This window comes from Heptranchias perlo, chromosome 26 (genome assembly GCF_035084215.1).
Source record: "Heptranchias perlo isolate sHepPer1 chromosome 26, sHepPer1.hap1, whole genome shotgun sequence".
Lineage (NCBI taxonomy): Eukaryota > Metazoa > Chordata > Chondrichthyes > Hexanchiformes > Hexanchidae > Heptranchias > Heptranchias perlo.
Genome location: NC_090350.1, coordinates 39,483,572 through 39,505,759, shown reverse-complemented (window position 1 = coordinate 39,505,759; position 22,188 = coordinate 39,483,572). Strand labels below are relative to the sequence as shown.

Sequence of the window (22,188 nt, the reverse complement as noted above, 5' to 3'; positions counted from 1 at the left end):
TTTTTGGGAGGGGGTTGTCACGGGAAATAATTTGGCACACTCCAGAAAAAAGAAAAAGGGGAGGGAAATCAATGATTCACACCAAATTCTTTGACCTTAGCTCTTGCTCACCGCATTAGTTTTAAAAGGCAAAACTGACAATATAAGCTGCTGCTTTGTTGTGAAAACCCAACTGGTTCACTAACGTCCCTTAGGGAAAGCAAGCGGCAAATGACTCCAGTCCCACAATGCGTGTCTGCCTTCTACAGCAGTCTTTTGTAAAACAATTGTTACTCAAGAAGGTCACCACCACCATCTCAGGGCAACCAGGGTTGGTAATCATAGAATGGTTGCAGCACAGAAGGAGGCCATTCGGTCCATCAAGAGCATGCCTGCTCTTTGTAAGAGCAATCCAGTTAGTCCCATTCCCCCGCTCCTTCCCCGTAGCCCTGCAAATTTTTCCCCTTCAAGTATTTATCCAATTCCTTTTTGAAAGCCACGATTGAATCTGCTTCCACCGCCCTTTCAGGCAGCACATTCCAGATCTTAACTGGGTATGCGTAAAAAAGTTTTTCCTCATGTCGCCTTTGGTTCTTTTGCCAATCACCTTAAATCTGGTTCTCTTCCACCAATGGGAACAGTTTCTCTTTATTTACTTTATCTAAACCCTTCATGATTTTGAACATTTCTATCAAACCTCCTCTTAACCTTCTCTGCTCGAAGGAGAACAATCACAGCTGCTCCAGTCTATCCACACAACTAAAGTCCCTCATCCCTGGAACCATTCCAGTAAATCTTTGTTGCATAATCAATGTGGCCTTGCTAACATTGCCCACATCCCAAGAACAAACAAAAAAACAAAGTCCTCTAAGTCTACACACCAATAGCAAGGTGGCTTTATGCACTGGTATTAATGGACCATAGTCTCCATCTGCCATCTGTAAAACAGGTCAAAGGTCTCATCTACCAACCTAACTGAAGAATGTATCTTTGAGCAACAGGACAACTATTGGCTGGTTTGAAAGTACGCATTATTTACACGTGGTGTTAGGTTACAGAAAATTGTATTATTTCTGCAATAATCGTAACAGCTTAAATCAGTATATTGTGCCAGGAAGCAGGTTCTATGATACTAATTAAGTTCTGACTATAAAAGTCAGATGACATTGAAGCTTCAACAGACATTGGTGAATGAGGATGATTATCACCTGTTGCTAGGTCATGTGAAGGTCATCTCATGGTTATTGTATCCTTAAATCCCTGCCTGGATTCCTGTTGACCTCAAAAAGATGATCGTGACTGTAGTATAACTGGTAACACTGCTTCCAATTCACCATTTTGCAACTGCCTTGAAAGCTTTCATTTATATTTGCCAGCATTTTGTTTAACAAACTGCTAAATGATGTAACAATCAACCAAAGATCCCGACAGTTGTAATTACTCTCCCTCTTCAAACTAACCAGCCAATATTTATCCCTCAACCAACATCACTAAAAGAAAACAGATTATCTGGTTACTATCATATTGCTGTTTGTGGTACCTTGCTGGACACAAATTGGCTGCCGCATTTCCTACATTACAACAGTGAGTACACTTCAAAAGCAATGAAATAAATGGCCAGATCATCGGTTATAGGTGTTAGTTGAGGGATAAACGTTGGCCAGAACTCCCCTGCTCTTCTTCAAAGCAATGCCATGGGATCTTTTACGTCCACCTAAGAGGGCAGACGGGGGCCTTGGTTTAACGTCTCATCCGAAAGACTGCGCCTCCGACAGTGCAGCACTCCCTCAGCACTGCACTGAAGCGTCAACCTGGATTACGTGCTCAAGTCCTCTGAAGTGGGGCTTGAATCCGCAACCTTCTGTCTCAGGGGCGAGAGTGCTACCGAGTGAGCCCAGCAAGATGTTCACATTTTCTGCTTGGATCTAGCTGAGTTTCTTGCTCGCCGCTGAACTGATTCTCAAAAGAGAGAGGAAACTGGGAAACAAACTAAATAACTTTTTTGTTAAACTGAAAAAAAAATTAGCATTGTTGAGATTTGGGAAATTCCAACTCTTTTGCATTGTAAGCTGGGCTGATCACTGCACAGCCGAGGGTCCTTAACAAGACTAAAAACGGTCTTCACGGTCAAAAGTGTGCAGAGTCGGTTGGGGGCAGGGTTGGGGGGGGGCGCGAGTGAGGAGGGGGGCATCTGTATGGATGGTGGACGGGATGGGGGGGGGGAGGGGCGGCTATGAAGTGGGACATCAGAGAGAAATTCGCCTGTGGCTGAAGGAATTCTGTGGGCCAAACTGGAGTAAAGCCAAGTATCGCAAAGCAGATATCACTCTGATTGTGCTAACGATAGATCTTATAACGCTATGTAAAGGTTCAGTATATTAAATGATTGCGCAAACAGCATTTAGCAATTTCATACCACTGCATGCCAAACAAAACAACCTCATAATTTCCTCCGTTTATTGAAGATTTTCCTGTAAGTAAATACTCCTCCACTACCCATTTGATATTTATTCTTAGTTCATAAAATTACACTGGCTTATCTCAATAAACGTGTATCACCCAAAAAGCAACCACTCAACGTCAGGTCTTCTAAGCAAAGGCAGACTTGCCATTCTGTACTAACTCTGTGCATTTTGTGTCAAACACGCTACAGATGCTCTTATTTATTGATTCAGTCGTAGAAATTGAGTATCAGCCGCTTAGACTGAACTTTTAAGGATGAAAATTCAGCTGCGTCCACTCCTGACGCACCTTAAGACTATATAGAATTACATAAAATTTACAGCACCAAAAACAGGCCATTCGGCCTAACTGTTCTCTGCCGCTGTTTATGCTCCACACAAGCCTCCACCCACCTTACTTCATCCAACCCTATCAGCATATCCTTCTATTCCTTTCTCCCTCGTGTACTTATCTGGCTCCCCCTTAAATGCAACTATGTTATTTGCTTCAACTACTCCATGTGGTAGCGAGTTCCACATTCTAACCACAATATATTCTAGCAAGTGAATGCTTGCACTCCCAATCATTAAGGTTAATTGCCGGAAATCGTGAGGTTGGAGCACGCAATTATACGACATATTCTCCCAGTGTGTGCCAGGAACAGGCACAATGGGATTCTTATCCCTGAGTTCATTAATGGATAATTATTCTTCAGTACCCTGCGAAGCAGAATATATCTATCTGCCTATAATATATTGGAAGTCTTGTGTGCAGCGTATACTTCCTGCAAGTGTCACACTTACTTCCTGTCACACTTTGTCGTTAACACCGTTATTTTTTTTTTACTCGTTCATGGGATGTGGGCGTCGCTGGCGAGGCCGGCATTTATTGCCCATCCCTAATCGCCCTCGAGAAGGTGATGGTGAGCCGCCTTCTTGAGCCGCTGCAGTCCGTGTGGTGACGGTTCTCCCACAGTGCTGTTAGGTCGGGAGTTCCAGGATTTTGACCCAGCGACGATGAAGGAACAGCGATATATTTCCAAGTCGGGATGGTGTGTGACTTGGAGGGGAACGTGCAGGTGGTGTTGTTCCCATGTGCCTGCTGCTCTTGTCCTTCTAGGTGATAGAGGTCACGGGTTTGGGAGGTGCTGTCGAAGAAGCCTTGGCGAGTTGCTGCAGTGCATCCTGTGGATGGTACACACTGCAGCCACAGTGCGCCGGTGGTGAAAGGAGCGAATGTTTAGGGTGGTGGATGGGGTACCAATCAAGCGGGCTGCTTTGTCCTGGATGGTGTCGAGCTTCTTGAGTGTTGTTGGAGCTGCACTCATCCATGCAAGTGGAGAGTATTCCATCACACTCCTGACTTGTGCCTTGTAGATAGTGGAAAGGCTTTGGGGAGTCAGGAGGTGAGTCACTTGCCGCAGAATATCCAGCCTGTGACATGCTGTTGTAGCCACAGTATTTATGTAGCTGGTCCAGTTAAGTTTCTGGTCAATGGTGACCCCCAGGATGTTGATGGTGGGGGATTCGGCGATGGTAATGCCGTTGAATGTCAAGGGGAGGTGGTTCGACTCTCTCTTAATGGAGATGGTCATTGCCTGGCACTTATGAGCCCAAGCCTGGATGTTGTCCAGGTCTTGCTGCATGCGGGCTCGGATTGCTTCATTATCTGAGGGGTTGCGAATGGAACTGAACACTGTGCCATCATCAGCGAACATCCCCATTTCTGACCTTATGATGGAGGGAAGGACATTGATGAAGCAGCTGAAGATGGTTGGGCCTAGGACACTGCCCTGAGGAACTCCTGCAGCAATGCTTGTGTGCAGCGTGCACTTCCTGCAATTGTCACTCTTATCTCCTGTCACACTTGACCTGTCACACTTTGTTGTTAACACCCTTATTTGTTGGAAAGCAGCACACCCGCTAACTCGCTGTGAGCAAACGTCACAGAAGGTCAGCTAGTTATTCAACAAGTACATAAAAACATTTCAAATGCATTGAACGTACAGCACAGAAACAGGCCAGTCAGCCCAGTTGGTCTATGCTGGTGTTCATGCTCCACACGAGCCTCCTCCCACTCTACTTCATCTAACCCTATCAGCATACCCTTCTATTCCTTTCTCCCTCATGCAGATAGCAAGTCGAAGTAAGCAAGTAAAGCATCTAAGGTTGTGGTTACTCTGCAGCTAATGGCCAGAGGACACAATCTGTTCAGCTCCAAGCGCAGCTGCCAGATTCTTAATGTACATCTGACTGTAGGTCACTGGAGGGCACACTCAGATCAGTGGCAGAGAGCGTCTGTGTATGTGTGCTTGGACACGTGTGCAGGACTCCGTTTTCCACATGGCTAAACTTTAGTTCTGAGAACATGGGCGGCAACGTCTACTGTCTCGCATCACATTTAAAAAAAAAATTCAACACAGAGCTCACAGTGGCTCCCAAAACATCCAGTGGCCCGCTGGAGAACTTTCTAAACCTGCATTCGCACTGGACAGCAGTTATACTCCAGTGCAAAAACCCCAGGAATGTGACATTAGTTATCTGTCAACGTTAATTTTCAGTTGATTCAGGTACTTGGGATTACAATTTTGTATATGAGTAGAAATCTATCAGTTAATTTCATTGTAGCCATATCGTTATTTTCCACTGTCATGCTCCATTAACTGGATGCTATATACAGTATATATCACAAACTAACACATCAGGCTAAGTGGTTTATACATTCTGGAGCGTGCAACTTATTCGGCTAAAGTGCGCACACTAATGCTTCACTGCGGTCATGCCCCAAAAACAGTCAATAATACTTACGACTAACAGGTTATTCAATTAAAAGGGAATCAACTGTAGATTAACTCTGACTGCTGCAGACAGATAGAGAGTTTTTGTTGGATTCTGTAATACAACCAAGACCAACACAGATGTACTCAGCCAGACCTGTCGACTCGCACTCATGCGGAATGAGAATTGCTCATTTTGGGGTTTTTTTTAAAAAAAGGTCTTATTTTGATTGTCTCACTCTTTAAAATCAACAAAAAGAGCTCCGTTTGTGTGATGTGACTCATTATTTTTGATCAAACGTTTCCCTGACGTCGAGAGCACCTTTGGTATAGAAGGTGTTCTATGTTTTTGCCCCTTTGATCGGAACTAGAAACACACACAAAATGTTTAAAGAAATGCCTGGGTGGTGATCCCAGGTCACCAGTTCCCTCCAACCACAGAGAAAGGAACAAACAGCGCTTTATAAAATGGTGCTTCAAAGTGCTGCTTTTGCTGTTAACAACAGGCAAGCTGATCACTGTGAGAATCGTCTCACTGACTACAGGAGTTATATTTTGGGAGACAACGAATGTCAAGTTGGTTTTAATCATTTGAGGTGCTTTTGTAAGAAAGAATGAACTTGCCTTTCTATAGCGCCTTTCACAACCTCAGGATGTCCCAAAGCGCTTTACAGCCAATTAAGTACTTTTGAAGTGCAGTCACTGCTGTCATGTACGAAACACGGCTGCCAATTTGCACACAGCAAGATCCCACAAACAGCAAAGTGATAATGACCAGACAATCTGCTTTTTTAATGATGATGGTTGAGGGATAAATATTGGCCAGGTCACCGGGGAGAACTCTCCTGCTTTTCTTCAAAATAGTGGCCAGGGGATCTTTTACATCCGCCTGAGAGGACGGACGGGGCCTTGGCTTAACGTCCCATCTGAAAGACGGCACCTCCGACAGTGCAGTGCTCCCTCAGTACTGGCACTGGGAGTGTTAACCTGGACTATGTGCTCAAGTCCCTGGAGTGGGACTTGAACCCACAACCTTCTGATGCAGAGGCGAGAGTGCTACCCACTGAGAATGATCGACTGCTAATCGGTATAATGTACTGTGGCCTTTATTAACACATTAATGATTAAATGTGCTAAGCCGCAGGATAATGTTGTGATGACATAACATAACTGAACACAACAGATGAAGCCAATTAGTTAATGGTTGGATTCTGCCGCTGCCTGCCATGTTGGTTAGGGCTGCTCAGTAGGTGCCTGAAACTGCGGTTCGGCCCACTGCAAATGCAAATCGGGGAGAGTGGGGGAGGGTCTAACACCTGTTTCAGGCCCCTTTGCCAAATTGGTCTGCCAATGTCCCTTCAGGTGTTCAGCAACCGAACCAGCCCGGCTGCCACCCGAAAGGTAAGTTAAAACTGCAGGCCGCTGCTGGCCACCATTTGCACCCCCCTCCCGATTGACTGGTAACCCCCCCCCCCTCACCTCAGCCAGTGTCCGACCTCACCGATCTTGCTGCCTCTGGGGCGGCAACTGGCGCCCACTGCTTGCCGGTACTATCCTAATGAGGCCAATGGACCAATGTGCCCTGGTCTGGCTGCGGGCCTCATTAGGCGCGTACAGCCTGTGTTGCACTGGGATCGGGCCCTGATTCGGGCTTGATCCAATGTATAGGCCTTTATTTCTGTTCATATTTTCTGCTGATTTTTTTTTTTAGCCGGGAGTGGAGAACCCTGGTTTCTCTCGGCTTCTGGGACCACTTCATGGTTTGGAGTTGGCTATCCCTCTAAAAATAATACTGGGAGCGGGAGAGATGTGTTCAATCTGCAGCGCTGTGACTGAGCCCGTTGGCTCAGAGTTGGTCAGTCTTGGCCATTGGTCTTTGTGAATACTGACATTTCTTGGCCTCCGAAAACAAAAACCTTGGGAAACAGGAATGCTCATCCTTGCACCTTGGCTGGAAATGATGCTGGACAGGTGCAGTCTGCAAATTCTTCTACACTGCTCCAACAATGTGTCTTGATATCAAACACTGAATGTCTCCAACATGACCGTTCCATTTCCTCCATGAGAGAGGCTGCCCAACCAAATATTGAATCAATCAACACTCTGCTGTGGGTATTTGCCCCCAGGAGCTGAACTGAGTCCTGCCCAAACTCATTTCTCTTTCGACCACTGTCCTGTCAGCTCGTTGGAAGGAGAGACTTTGCAAACAGTGGATTACAGTTGAACCCGGGCTCCAGAGATGCAGAACAGTCTTCTGACCCCACCGGTCCCCTGGGGTTTGGAACTTTGGACCCAATCCAGACCGAAGGGGAGTGGCGATCTTCTCTGAGAAATATGAATGGTCCAACGTAAACGAAATTTGCAGAGGCTCAATGCTGTTCCCAGGCCAGCACACAGATCTGGCATCAACTAATTTATCTAACTCTGGCAGTACGCAAGGAGAGAGAGAGAGCATAGATGTCACACTAGTGATGCTATTCTAAAGCAAGAAAGAAAAGAACTTGCATTTATATAGCACTGTTCACAACCTCAGGACATCCCAAAGTGCTTTACAGCCAAAGAAGCACTTTTGAAGTGTTGTCACTGTTGTCATGTAGGAAATGCAGCAGCCAATTTGCGCACAGCAAGATCCCACAAACAGCAATGTGAGAATGACCAGATCTGATTTGAGGGGTTAATATTGGCCAGGACACAGGGGAGAACTCCCTGACGTGGGACGGGGCCTCTGTTTAACTTCTCATCCAAAAGACGGCACCTCCGACAGTGCAGCACTCCCTCACTAGTCACTGGGAGCGTCAGCCTGGATTATGTGCTCAAGTTCTCGGAGTGGGACTTGAACCAATATCCTTCTGACGCAGAGGCAAGAGTGCAACTCAATGAGCCATGGCTGACACTATTCGAAGGCTTGGACTAAGAACAAGGGTCAGAGCTCAGTGCACCTGTGCTGCATCATCTGTTTGATTGCTGCCTGTAGCACAAAGCACATCAATAATGCAGCTGCAAAATGGGGAAAATTTGAGGAAGAAGTTCATGAAAATGTAGTTAATGCAACTGGTTGGGAACTTGAATTTCTTGTTATTTTGCATTGCAAAAAAAAATACAAATCTAATTCGCTGTTGAAAGTCCATTATTATTGCAGTAATGCTCACTGCAAGTTGGGTTGCCAACTCTGCCTGGATGTTATCCTGGAGGATTCAAGATATGACCTACCTTCCTCATTGGTCGCCCAACATGTTCATTATCGCGGCGCCCTGCCTTCCCATGACCAATTGGAAAGCAAGCAGACTCTTTGTTACCCGACTGGATGATTCTTGACTGTCAGTCAAACGGCCTTTTCTTTCCCAAGTAATAACTATAATAAACAAATGCACTGAAAGAAAATGATTTTTTTTAAAAATGCCCCTCTGATTTTTTTCTCCCAACTGTTGCTCGCAGCAGTGTCCGAGAGATTAATCTTCAATTCCTGGAGACTCCAGGACAATCCTGGGAGGGTTGACAACCAGAACTGCAAGTGCAGGAGATTTAAGCTGCTTTGGAGATTTCAGGGTCAGGGCAGTTTGAATTGAACTTAGCCTAGTATCAGGAGGGGAATAGAGAGAGAGAGAGAGAGAGAGACAGCGCGAGCTTTATTTACCACTAATAATGACACACCCAACAGCAAAAAAAGTTGGAAAATAATTGAAGGACAATTGCAATTATGTACTATTTCAATATGTCTGATCAAAACTGCTCCTGTACCTGTTGTTCCCGAATTTGGTTCTTCACAAACTCCTGTTTAGTTATATCTGCAAAAAGGAAAACACAAGACTTGATAAAAGGAACATGGGAGAGGCTTTCGACAATCCATGTACTGGTACTGTTGAAATGCATCAGTACATTTATTTACCATTGAAATCACCTCGAGTTTATATCCTCCCTTTTCTTAATATTTAATGCAGCTCTGTGTACTTGGGTTGCCACCTCCAACTGGACATATTCCTGGAGATTTCATCACATGATCTGCTGCCTCCAACCACCCCACCTCCACACTCCCGCTATTGGTCGCCTGGCACATCTGTCCTCGCAACACCCCGTCTTCCCACAGCCAATTGGCAAGCAAACAGGTTCTTAGTTATCCGACTGGATGATTCTTGACTGTCAGTCAAACAGCCTTGTTAACCCGTCTCCAATATTTTTTTTATATAACGAATAAGTGTTCAAAGAAAATGAAAAAAAAAATCACAATTTTTTTTAACGTCCCTATGATTTTTCTCCAGGGTTTTGCTCTTAACAGTGTCCTGGAGATTAGTCTTTAATTCCTGGAGACACCAGGTCAATCCTGGAGGGTTGGCGACCCTACTGTGTATACTCTTGGATCCTGGTCCCCCTCACTTTCTGATCATCCATCAGTTGAAAAACAGTTTTTAAAAAGAAACCCCATGGTAATTGGGAAAAAAAAAGAGAAAATTAACTGCTACCAAAATACAGCAATGCAAATATTTCCTGTTGCTTTACCACAATAGTTATTTCAGCAGTCACCCAGTCTGACAGCAAATGTGTCCAATACAAACAGCTGTAGGCTTGCGAAGGGCCAATGAAAACAACTGGAACACTTTCAATTTACAACACTATAGGTTCAAATCTGTGAGCCAGAAAGCAGGGTTATGCGCTAAAGGTTTCAAAATGCACAACATCTGCACAGTAGAGTTACGTGCAGCCTGTGTTGAAGTGACTAACGTCTGTACAAAGTTAAGATCAGGCTGATATTCTCCAAGTGATTGAGAAACCACACTTTCATACGCTGTTCGTTCTTGGCAAAAGGGGGAGGTGTGGAGATCACCTCTGCTAATTTTACAGCATTTTTCTTTCTCCGTAGGTCTTTTCAAGATCTTGACTTTGTACCCGTTTCAGAAATGGGAGCTGTCGCTCTCGGCAGGTGGAGCCTGAGGTGTGAGAACTCAACAGCACAAAGCATCCATTAATGCCCTGATAATATAGTCATTCACCGGCATCTGCTAACTAGTAGATACCGAGGCTTTTAGACTCATTTCAGGTGTGCACTCAGACATCATGGACTATAATCTGAAGGGCCTTCAAAACATCTTCGATCCGTGCACCCAATGTGATCTTTTGTTCCCCAGTGTGATCTAGTGGCCTTTGTTCCCCAATGTGATCCAGTGGCCTTTGTTCCCCAATGTGACCCAGTGGCCTTTGTTCCCCAATGTGATCCAGTGGCCTTTGTTCCCCAATGTGATCCAGTGGCCTTTGTTCCCCAATGTGATCCAGTGGCCTTTGTTCCCCAATGTGATCTTTTGTTCCTCACTGTGATCCAGTGGCCTTTGTTCCCCAATGTGATCTTTTGTTCCTCACTGTGATCCAGTTGCCTTTGTTCCCCAGTGATCTAGTGGCCTTTGTTCCCCAATGTGATCTTTTGTGCCCCAATGTGATCCTTTGTGCCGAACTCGCCCAGTCATACTGTACGGCGGATTTGAAGGCTGACGGCAGTATCGGGACTTGTGCACATTCAGTCACTCAAAAAATTGTGCTGTGACTTTACCACTGGGGCCGTGGCTCGTCTGGGAGAGGCCTGTGCAGGCCAGCGGTGGTAAAACTGCCTTGTCAACCTGCACAGGCAGGCTGAGGCTGAGGCCTGCTCACTGCGAGCGGGCACAGGGCAACTTTGGCCTCTGGTGACCATCTGTCTTCAGCGGGATGAACAAAGCCACCTCAGGAGGTATGTTTACCACCTGAGTTACATTGCAGCACTGCCTCTGGGCATTGTATTTACATACCCAGCAATGTCCAGCAAAAGGAATTCGCGTTTATACAGCGCCTTTAACATAATAAAACGTTCCAAGGCGCTGCACAGTACAGCTTTCAGACAAAGTTTAACAACCGAACCACATAAGCGGACATTAGGACAGGTGACCAAAAACTTGGTCAAAGAGGTAGGTTTTAAGGAGCGTCTTAAAGGAGGAGAGAGAGGCGGAGAGGTTTAGGGAGGGAATTCCAGAGCTTAGGGCCCAGGCAGCTGAAGGCACGGCCGCCATTGGTGGAGCGAAGGAAATCAGGGACACGCAAAAGGCCAGAATTGGAGGAAGGCAGAGAGCTCGGAGGGTTATAGGCTGGAGGAGGTTACAGAGTTGGGGAAGGATGAGGCCATGGAGGGATTTGAACACAAGGATGAGAATTTTAAAAATGAGGCATTGCTGGACCGGGAGCCAATGTAGGTCAGCGAGCACAGGGGTGTTGGGAGAACGGAACTTGGCAGAGCTTTGGATGAGCTCATGTTTATGAAGGGTGGAAGATGGGAGGCCGGCCAGGAGAGCACTCTCAGAGGAGCTTTTATTGGATTGTGGTCTCATGATCAACTGTCTAGGTTCTTCCTCCTTGTGTCTCATCTCATTGTTCCTTGCTGCACCTACACCTGCCTCTGTTGTACCAGCTGAGCAGTTCTCAACCAATCCTCGACTTTTGTGAACACATTCCTGCACTCCCACAATCACTAATCTTGACCATAAAATGTTTTGACATCAAACTAAACTTTCCCTCCACATATGCACCAAATGGGAGTGCCCCCCGTGCGATTACAGTGAACGATTTGGCAAGCTACACTTTGCCTCAAGCATTTCCTTCAAAATCTGACACTGACTACAGAAATGCAAAAGGAAAGGAGCCACCAAGTTACTCCGAGCTCACTCTAGCCATTAGTTCGAGCACCACTTTCCCCAAGCCGCCAGTGACGCCGCATGCCCGGAGGAAGCAAAATAAAAACAGAGCGAGATTTTTTTAAAAAAACCCCTCACACAGCCAATTTTGGGAAAGAGTCTGGGAATTTCCTTCCCCCGACTCACTGAGGCAGACAAGCAACTCCAGCAGACAATGGTTGGCGTTCTATCACCCTTCGAAATGAATGTCAAACGGGGACGCTCAGAGCTTCAGGTTGGCGATCACGGGTGGGCAAAGTGATTTGTTGTAGCTCCCCTTTTTATGTGAAACTGTGAAATGCGCAGCCAGGAAAAGAAAAGAAAGGCTTGCATTTATCTAGCGCCTTTCACGACCTCAGGACGTCCCAAAGCAGTTTACAGCCAATTAAGTGTTTTTGAAGTGTAGTCACTGTTGCAATGTAGGAAGCTAATTTGCGCACAGCAAGGTGATAATGACCAGATAATCTGTCTTAGTGATGTCGGTTGAGGGATAAATATTGGCCAGGGCACCGGGGAGAACTCCCCTGCTCCTCGTCGAATAGCGGGATCTTTTACATCCAACTGAGAGGGCAGACGGGCCTCGGTTTAATGTCTCATCCGAAAGACGGCACCTCCGACTGTGCAGCGCTCCCTAGATTTTGTGCTCAAGTCCCTGGAGTGGGACTTGAACCCACGACCTTCTGACTCCAGAGATGAGAGTGCTACCCACTGAGCCACAGCTGACACCTGCAACGTCACAATTGCATCATTCAGTGAGTTGTGACTCCATCACAGGGGTGTAGATCGTACAATCTACATAAAGTTTATGATGGAGCAGACTGATACAGAACCTTCCTTTTTTGCAACGGCAATCAAGGTGGATTTTGCAACATGGCCTATTCCAGGAACGCAGCTAACTCACCAACAAGTGGACAATGACTAACAGACTAGAGCTGTGAACCAAAATAGTTTGAGTGATTTTTCTCCCCCCTCAATAAAATTAATTCTGTTGTGTTGCAAAACTTGTAGAATCATAGAATCATGCAGCACAGAAGGAGGCCATTCGGCCCATCGTGCCTGTGCCGGCTCTTTGAAAAAGCCATCCAATTAGTGCTGCTCACCCGTGCTCTTTCCCCATAGCCCTGCAAATTTTTCCTTTTCAAGTATATCTTCAACTTCCTTTAGAAAGTTATGATTGAATCCAATTCCGCCTCCCTTTCAGGCAGTGCATTCCAGATCGTAATAATTCGCTGCGTAAAAAAATTCTCCTTGTCCTGACCCTGGTTCTTTTACCAATTGTCTTAAATCTGTGTCCTCTGGTTACCGACCCTTCTGCCACTGGAAGCAGTTTCTCCCCATTTACTCGAACAAAACCCATTGTTATTTTGAACACTTCTCTTAAATCTCCCCTCAACCTTCTCTGCTCTAAGGAGAACAACCCCGGCTTCTCCAGTCTCTCCACATAACTGAAGTCCCTCATCCCTGGTACCATTTTAGTAAATCTCCTCTGCACCCTCTATAAGGCCTTGACATCCTTCCTAAAGTGTGGTGCCCAGAATTGGACACAATACTCCAGCTGAGGCCGAACCAGAGGTTTAGCATAACTTCCTTGCTTTTGTACTCAATGCTTCTATTTATAAAGGCAAGGATCCCGTATGTCTTTTTAACAGCTTTTTCAACTTGTCCTGCCACCTTCAAAGACTTGTGTACACCCCCAGGTTTCTCTGTTCCTGTACCCCCTTTAAAATTGTACCATTTGGATTATATTGCCTATCCTCATTCTTCCTGCCAAAATACATCACTTCACACTTCTCTGCGTTAAATTTCATCTGCCATGTGTCTGCCCATTTCACCAGTCTGTCTATATCCTCCTGAAGTCTGTTGCTGTCCTCCACATTATTTACTACATTTCCGAGTTTCGTGTCATCTGCAAACTTTGAAATAATGCCCCTGTATACCCAAGTCCAGGTCATTAATATATATCAAAAAGAGTGTTATCTACTGAGCCACAGCTGACAAGTGACCTACCTAGTGATTTTACACAATGCAGTCTGAACACCCATAGAATCCTTGACTGCACAATTCAACAGGTGATAATGCCTCTTCAATTCTGTACTGCAACAGTCAGATCAACTATCTCTACAGCTAATTGGTTTTGGAATTCATACCGATATCGGGGCTATCCCTATAAGTGACAGATGGTGATGAAGTCCCTTGGACTGTGGTGAGTCAATTCTACCGGGCTGAACAGCCGAGAGACTCCCCTGTAAACTGTCGTGATTTTTGCAGTAAGTCCTGCTAAGTAATATTCCTAAATACTTGGCAGCGACCACTGGTTCCGGTAAGTCTAACTAAGCCTAAATGTCAGCAGAGCCAAAAAACAGAAAACGCTTGAAATACGCAGCATCCGAAATGAGTTCAGACAGGTTAACGTTCCAGATGGACCTGCTGTGTTTTCCCAGCATTTTCTGTTTTCGCTGTAGATTTGCAGCATCCTTGCCTTTTTCCTGATGCCTCCCAGCTTTTTTTTTTATATACACCTTCCTGTCCTCCTTCCCACCTTGCTGCGACTCACCTTCACGGAGTGGCCAGTTGGTCCGGAACCTTCTACAGTTCTACTGTCTAATGCACAGTGTTGCTAGAGGCTGCCAGCAAGGCACAGTAATCATAAGCTGCAGCACAGATCTGGTTACTCCCCATCAGCGAAACCTGTCATATACCCGGCCAGTACTGAAACTCATGGAAGAACTGCACTCAACTTGTACTGATGTAAAGAGGCAATTTATCACTTCCTTATCACTGCAAACACGCTCTCCCTCCGTTTAAGGAATTACTTATAATATATTCAGACTGTTACACCTTCCAAGTGCTGTAGGCTGCGCGGTGATTTATGGTGGTCCAAGTCGGCCGAGACTCGCCACATGCTGTCACTGTGACGTCACTAGTTGCCGTACCTGTGCCCACCCTGCACAGCTGGAGCGTACAATCGGAGGACGCTGCCACTAGGTAGGGACTTCTACTGCGACGGAGTTAACTTTGGCTAAAAATGGGCCGCCCACGCTCAAACCATCTCCCAGGGAGAGACAACAAACTGAAGCTAGCTTGACAGGGAATATATAGCGAGGAATACGTACGGATTGTGGAGTGGCAAATGTGTTTCAGACTTGGGTGTTCCCACACGTGAAATAAAGGGGATTGTACTATGTATCAGAATGAGGAGCTACTTCAAATAGAACAGTGGGCCAGAAACTGATGCAATGGCGGATTTGGCGGCAAACTGACGTTAATTGGGCTTTTACGCTCAGCGTGGACATCGCGCTCCATTTGTGCCGCAAACTGCTGGAACGTCAATACAAGAACAGTGCAACGACGTCAACGTCACATCTGGGACCTCGTGAACCTCATGCCCAATGATCGATCACCTTGCCCAGTGAAAGGAAAGGATTGAGAAAGAAACAGAGTGAACGACGGAGAAGGAAATGGGGTGAATTGGAGTAAAATTAGATACATGGAAACAGAAAGAGGACTAAAGAAAGGGAAAGAAAGAAAATGCATTAAGGGCGAGAGACAAAAAAGGAGGCAGCAAGGAAAAGTAAGAAAACAAAATTAAAAGAACGAGCAGAAGAAGAGGACATTGTCACCCAGTTGTGTTTGGGAATTGCTGTATTGGTCCTTGAGAAGTTAATGAGTGAATGGCCGGGTAGGTCTGCGAAATGCACAAATTAGTTGAACCATGAAGTGTAGAACCAGCCATCCCGTCCATCATGATTGGGAACAGTGGAACACCTAGTGGGTACGCCATTGCACTGCTTTCATAGCAACTTAGGAATTGCTGGACCAAGAAAGACCAAGGTCCATCTAGTTCTCCTTCTACCATCCTGGTATTTGCATGATACGATGATAATGGAGTTGTTGACTAATCGTGGCTACCAATGTCTATCAATTAGTCTACAACAGACCCAGAAATGACATCAGGAAAACCCCAGTAGTGGAGAGCTTTGGGAACCATTGGTCCAAAGTCACCCTTTTTCCTCTCATGCATTTTACACTTAACACGTCATGTCTCAAATTACTCATATGCCGCATCCCCAAAATGTTATTTACTGAAAGAAGCTCTATCTAATTTGCATTTGAATGAGTAACACCCTTCTGTGTGTCGAAACATCTCTGCGTTCTGAAAATTATTGCCGTTCGACATTAACAGGACTGTGGATGGCAAAACTGACACAAAAATACCACCAAGGCAGATAAAAAGAATAAAAAACAAGTAGGAACAATTCACTCCCTACTGGAATGAGACTCTACAGCTTCATTGCTCCCTTTCTGGGCTTCCAAAATTGAGTGTCAGGTCAGGACCATAAATCACATCATTACTAGGATCCTCTACAACATTAATGACCAGCCCGAAATGGGGGGAATAATTCGTAATAACGTCGTAAATCCTGCAATTTCATGATTGCCATTAGCCTCAGTGAGGAGCCTCATGGCGAGAAGGGACTTTCCTATCTTGGCCCATATTTATCCCTCAACCAACATCACTAAAACAGATTATCTGGCCATTATCACATTGCTGTTTGTGGGACCTTGCTGTGCGCAAATTGGCTGCCGCGTTTCCTACATTGCCTACACAGTGAGTACACTTCTAAAGTACTTCATTGGCTGTAAAGCTCTTTGGGATGTCTTGAGGTCGTGAAAGGCGCTATATAAATGTAAGCTCTTTCTTTCTTTTATCGGCTTTGGCGCGGCTAAGGGCGCAAATCGTCCAGCAATTTGCGGAGAATCGGAACTCGTGGCAGATCTGTTTCGCTCCGCAAAATGCTGGATTTCTTTGCGAATTAATAATGGTGAGCGCCGTTAATGCGTCATTATAATCCCAGGAGTTTCTGGACCATTACATCAGTGATGCAGCATAATGCAGGGAAGCAAAGTCGCTTCTCACAGACCCATCACCAGATGGCGCCAGTGTGCTCATTTTATTTTTTCCCACACACGTGCTTCTATACATTTAGCAATTGTAAATACGTGTATTTTACATGTCTGTTGGATTGAAAGCCTGTGGACAGAAACAGGGTTAGCTTTCAATTGAGAAACCTAGGTCAAGGGTCACAATGCAAGTCACCCCTAAGGGTAAAAAAGAGATGAGGTAAGTTAGCGATAAGCTGCCACCAAGGGTAAGGGTTTTAAAGAAGCTGGAGGTCTCAGGTGGAAAGGGAGTTTATCCTCATGGTGAAGCGTATTTCAAAACCGCAACCATGTCCCTCCAAAGGGTTAATTCCGCCAGTTTCACGGCCTGCCTTTCCTCTGTCACATCACTACCACTCTCAAGGGTGCACCCCGTTTCGGTGCCAAATAACCGGCTCAGGGCTGCAGAAGTGAGCGTCGTAAAAGTTAATCAATTGCAGAAGATAACTGGAAAACTACACCAGATGACAGAGCAGTGATTCCCAGAGGCACTGTGTCCTCCCCTGACAAGATTCAAACTCTCCACAGCGCAACGCAATGCTCGCTGAAACATTGGCGGCAATGAATTATGCGCTGACTATTAAGATTCTGCCGCTGTGTGCTTTCGACATCCCCCAGGCTGGTCCTGAAGGCACAGCCTCTTGCAGGGAGAGTTCTTCCCCGTTTCCTGGGTCAATATTTATCGCTCAACCAACATCACTAAAAACAGGTTGTCTGGTCATTATCACACTGCTGTTTGTGGGATCTTGCTGTGCACAAATTGGCAAACCTCCAGGAATGTCCTGGAGTCTCCAGGGATCGAAGATTAATCTCCCAGACACTAGTATAACCCAGGAATAAAATCATAGGGGCATTAAAAGAAAATATTTATTTTCATGTTCTTTCAGTTATTGACAGCCGTGGTTCAGTCTCTTAATCCAATCTTTCTATCTCTCTCTCTTTATTTCTCTTTCTGTACCTGATTTGACTCTAATTCACCCTCCTTCTCCGTCGTTCCTCTGTTTCTCTCTCAATCCTAAATCTCATTGGTTAAGGAGACAGGCTGTTGGTCCCGTCATTCACTGAGGTCCGAGATGCCCTGTTGCCCTCGCCGTTATCAGTTCACACTTAGTGCAATTTTCGGCATCTTTTTCGAACCGAAGGGAGAGGATAAAAAAAAAAATCCAACTCAGGGGGCACGGGCGTGAGATGCCCCACTCCAGCAAATTCTGGCCCAATTTATACCTTGAGCTGGCAGAACGCCAAGTCCTCTGGACCCTCCTTCCTGACAGCTCACCAGTTCCATTACTCGGGAAGAAGGGGGAAATTCCCACTCCCCCAGCCTGAAAGTCATCCAATTGGAGGGGGGGGGGAAGGTGAAGGGTTAGAGATGACAACTCCTCCAAAAACACTCATAATAACTGCCTCCTTATCTCTGCCCCTTAAGTCACCACATTCTTGTGAAAACCCACAGTGTCCTGCCTATGGTTTGTTGCAGCTCAGAATGATGTCAATAGCCCAGCTCATTATACAAGTGCACATCTCTGTAGGCCTCTGTATAAAATATGTCATGACTGAATCATCGTTCCCCTAACTGCAAATGCAATTATTTTCTTTCAGAAACACAGAGGTGAAGACATGTCGTCACATTACCAACATTAACGTGAGCAGACTATGGGAATTCGAACTGTGTCCTTCCTGCCCACTCGCACTCTGACCCCGTTTCCCAGACAGCTCATAGCGCACCGTCTGACCTCACAGTGTGAGAAAGGAAGAGGTGGCTGTGTCACTGAGTGGTGGAGAGCGAGAGGCAGGGCGAGAGAGAGCGAGAGGCAGGGCGAGAGAGAGCGAGAGGCAGGGCGAGAGAGAGCGAGAGGCAGGGCGAGAGAGAGCGAGAGGCAGGGCGAGAGAGAGCGAGAGGCAGGGCGAGAGAGAGCGAGAGAGAGCGAGAGAGAGCGAGAGGCAGGGCGAGAGAGAGCGAGAGGCAGGGCGAGAGAGAGCGAGAGGCAGGGCGAGAGGCAGGGCGAGAGAGAGCGAGAGGCAGGGCGAGAGGCAGGGCGAGAGAGAGCGAGAGGCAGGGCGAGAGAGAGCGAGAGGCAGGGCGAGAGAGAGCGAGAGGCAGGGCGAGAGAGAGCGAGAGGCAGGGCGAGAGAGAGCGAGAGGCAGGGCGAGAGAGAGCGAGAGGCAGGGCGAGAGAGAGCGAGAGAGAGCGAGAGGCAGGGCGAGAGGCAGGGCGAGAGAGAGCGAGAGGCAGGGCGAGAGAGAGCGAGAGGCAGGGCGAGAGAGAGCGAGAGGCAGGGCGAGAGAGAGCGAGAGGCAGGGCGAGAGAGAGCGAGAGAGAGCGAGAGGCAGGGCGAGAGGCAGGGCGAGAGAGAGCGAGAGGCAGGGCGAGAGAGAGCGAGAGGCAGGGCGAGAGAGAGCGAGAGGCAGGGCGAGAGAGAGCGAGAGGCAGGGCGAGAGAGAGCGAGAGGCAGGGCGAGAGAGAGCGAGAGGCAGGGCGAGAGAGAGCGAGAGGCAGGGCGAGAGAGAGCGAGAGGCAGGGCGAGAGAGAGCGAGAGGCAGGGTGAGAGAGAGCGAGAGGCAGGGCGAGAGAGAGCGAGGCAGGGCGAGAGAGAGGCAGCTCTGACACCAGCTGCTTTTTTTGTTGAGAGTCCATATTTCATAGAATTACATAGAATTTTACAGCACAGAAACAGGCCATTCGGCCCAACTACAACTTGCATTTATATAGCACCTTTAACATCTCAAGGCTCTTCACAGGAGCGTTATCAAACAAAATTGACACCCAGCCACAGAAGGAGATAATTAGGACAGGTGACTAAAAGCTTGGTCAAAGAGGTAGGTTTTAAGGAGCGTCTTAAAGGAGGAGAGAGAGGTAGAGAGGTTTAGGGAGGATATTCCAGAGCTTAGGGCCCAGGCAGCTGAAGGTAGGCCACCAATGGTGGAGTGGCGCAATAGGCCAGAATTGGAGCGCAGAGATCTCGGAACATGTCTATGCCGGTGTTTATGCTCCACATGGGCCTCCTCCCACTCTATTTACTGCATCTCACTCTATCAGCATAACCTTCTATTCCTATCTCCCTCATATGTTTATCTAGCTTCCCCTTAAATGCATCTATGTTAGTCACCTCAACTACTCCATGTGGTAGCGAGTTCCACATTCTAACCACTCTCTGGGTAAAGAAGTTTCTCCTGAATTCCCTATTGGATTTATTAGCGAATATTTTATATTTATGGCCCTTAGTTTTGGACTCCCCAACAAGTGGAAATATCTTCTCTGCGGTTACCTTATCGAACCCCTTTAAAGACCTCCATCGGGTCACTTCTCAGTGTTCTCTGAGCCCCAGCCTGTTCAGTCTTTCCTGATAGGCATAACCTCTCAGTTCTGGTATCATCCTTGTGAATCTTTTTTTGCACCTTCTCCAGTGCTTCTATATTCTTTGTGTAATATGGAGACCATACACTGCTCACAGTATGGTTTCACACACAGCTGGCTGCTTTAGCGAGTCAGATTTTTTATTAAAACCCGCAAACACTGGAAGTCTGAAATGAAAGATTGAACATGTTGGTAACATGCAGCAGATCCATCAGTACGTGGAAAGAGAGAAGACAGATTGACGTTTCAGGTTCTGACCCTTCGTCAAGGAGTCTACATCCAGAACATTGTCGGGTACATTGCCGTGTAGTGGTTATGTTATTGGACTATTGATCCAGAGAACGTGAGTTCAAATCCCACCAAGGCAGTTTGAGAATTTGAATTCGGTTTTAAAAAGCTGGAAATAAAAAGCTGGTGTCAGTAAAAGTGACCGTGAAACTATCGGATTGTCGTAAAAAAAATCCCCAACTGGTTCACGAATGCCCTTTAGGGAAGGAAACCTGTCGCCCTTACCCGGTCTGGGCCCACATGTGACTCCAGTCCCCCACACCAACGGGGTTGACTCTTAATTGCCCTCTGAAGTGGCCGAGCATCAAACTAGGGACGGGCTATAAATGCCGGCCTTGCCAGTGACGCCCACATCCTGAGAATGAATTTGAAAAAAACGAAACTGAAAATAAAAGAAAAAGACAGGTTATCGAGGTGTTGGGAGAGGTGAAGAAACTACAGATGAAATTCTTGCTAGTAGAATAACTCTATCTGGTCATTGTACTTCAGGGCAACCAAACTGCAGCCTCTGCCAAAGTTGCCATATTGTTTGTGGGTCCCATCGTTACGAGATCTCCTGTGGCCTCTTCGTGCTGAGGTTGGAGAATAATGAAACGAGGATTTTCTGGAACCCTCTATAGCAAGATGGTTCATCACGATAAAAAGGCCATGCCCTTAATGATTATTAGATCTCTTAAGTTCTGCAGGCATCATAAACTCATTTTTAAAAAATCACTGCTAGGTTTATAGACTTTAGATAATAATCCTATTGAATTACTCAGAACTATAATGGTGTTGGCCAGGAATAACAAATGGCAATTTCACAATAGTCAGTCGAAGGAACGTTGGCTCTTACTACCAAAGGGATATCAAGAAAGAACTTGGATGTATATCACGCCTTTCATGACCTCAGGACATCCTAAAGCGCTTCACAGCCAATTAAGTACTTTTTTGTGTTGTGGAGCCACTGTTGTAACCTAAGGAACACGGCAGCCAATTTGCGCACAGCAAGGTCCCGCAAACAGTAATGTGATAATGATCTGATAATCTGTTTCAGTGATAAGTTGAGCGGTAGATATTGGCCAGGATACCGTGAAGAACTCCCCTGCTCTTCTTCAAAATAGTGCCATGGGATCTTTTACGTCCACCTGATGGGGCAGACGGGGGCCTCGGTTTAATGACTCATCCAAAAGACGGCACCTCTGACAGTGCAGCACTCCCTCAGTAGTGCACTGGGAGTGTCAGCCTGGATTGTGTGCTCAAGTGTCTGGAGTGGGACGTGAACCCACAACCTTCTGAGTCAAAGGCGAGAGGGCTACCCACTGAGCCACGGCTGACACGCTCTATTACAATACAAAGCAAGTGAACAGCGTGCCTCTGACAAGAGCCGGGTCTTGTTCAGACTCAACAACAGAGGCCGGAGGCACAGAAAGCAAGTGCCGTTTTCCACTGGACCTCCAACGAGCGAGCAGCGGCACTAGGGCAGCATGGGTCATCATGCTCAAACCCAATCTTAGCCCAATGTCCAGCGCATACAACCTCTTCCAGCAGGGGACGGTGTACAGTGGTCTGACCTGGCTGCCCCCCACGCCCCCCACACCCGCACCGAGGGGTTGCTGAGGTTAATTATAGCAGCCTAAAGTGTCCCAACTGCGATCCGTTAACTCAGCACAGGTAAGGGATTGAATCTACATCCATCCAGTACCTATGATTTAGGGTTGCATGCTGAGAAGTCTGCAGTG

At 46.6% G+C, this 22,188-nt stretch overlaps 1 protein-coding gene across 2 annotated transcripts in view; it reads right to left on the bottom strand.

Annotated features, from left to right (window-relative positions):
• The window catches only part of LOC137342718 (transcription factor HIVEP3-like), a 382,091-nt gene that overhangs the window by 68,913 nt on the left and 290,990 nt on the right, over window positions 1-22,188 (bottom strand). For both annotated transcript variants that reach the window (XM_068006860.1, XM_068006859.1), the window contains exon 4: window positions 8,936-8,982. The gene's annotated coding sequence lies outside the window, so the exon portion shown is untranslated. The remainder of the gene's footprint in view (window positions 1-8,935; window positions 8,983-22,188) is intronic.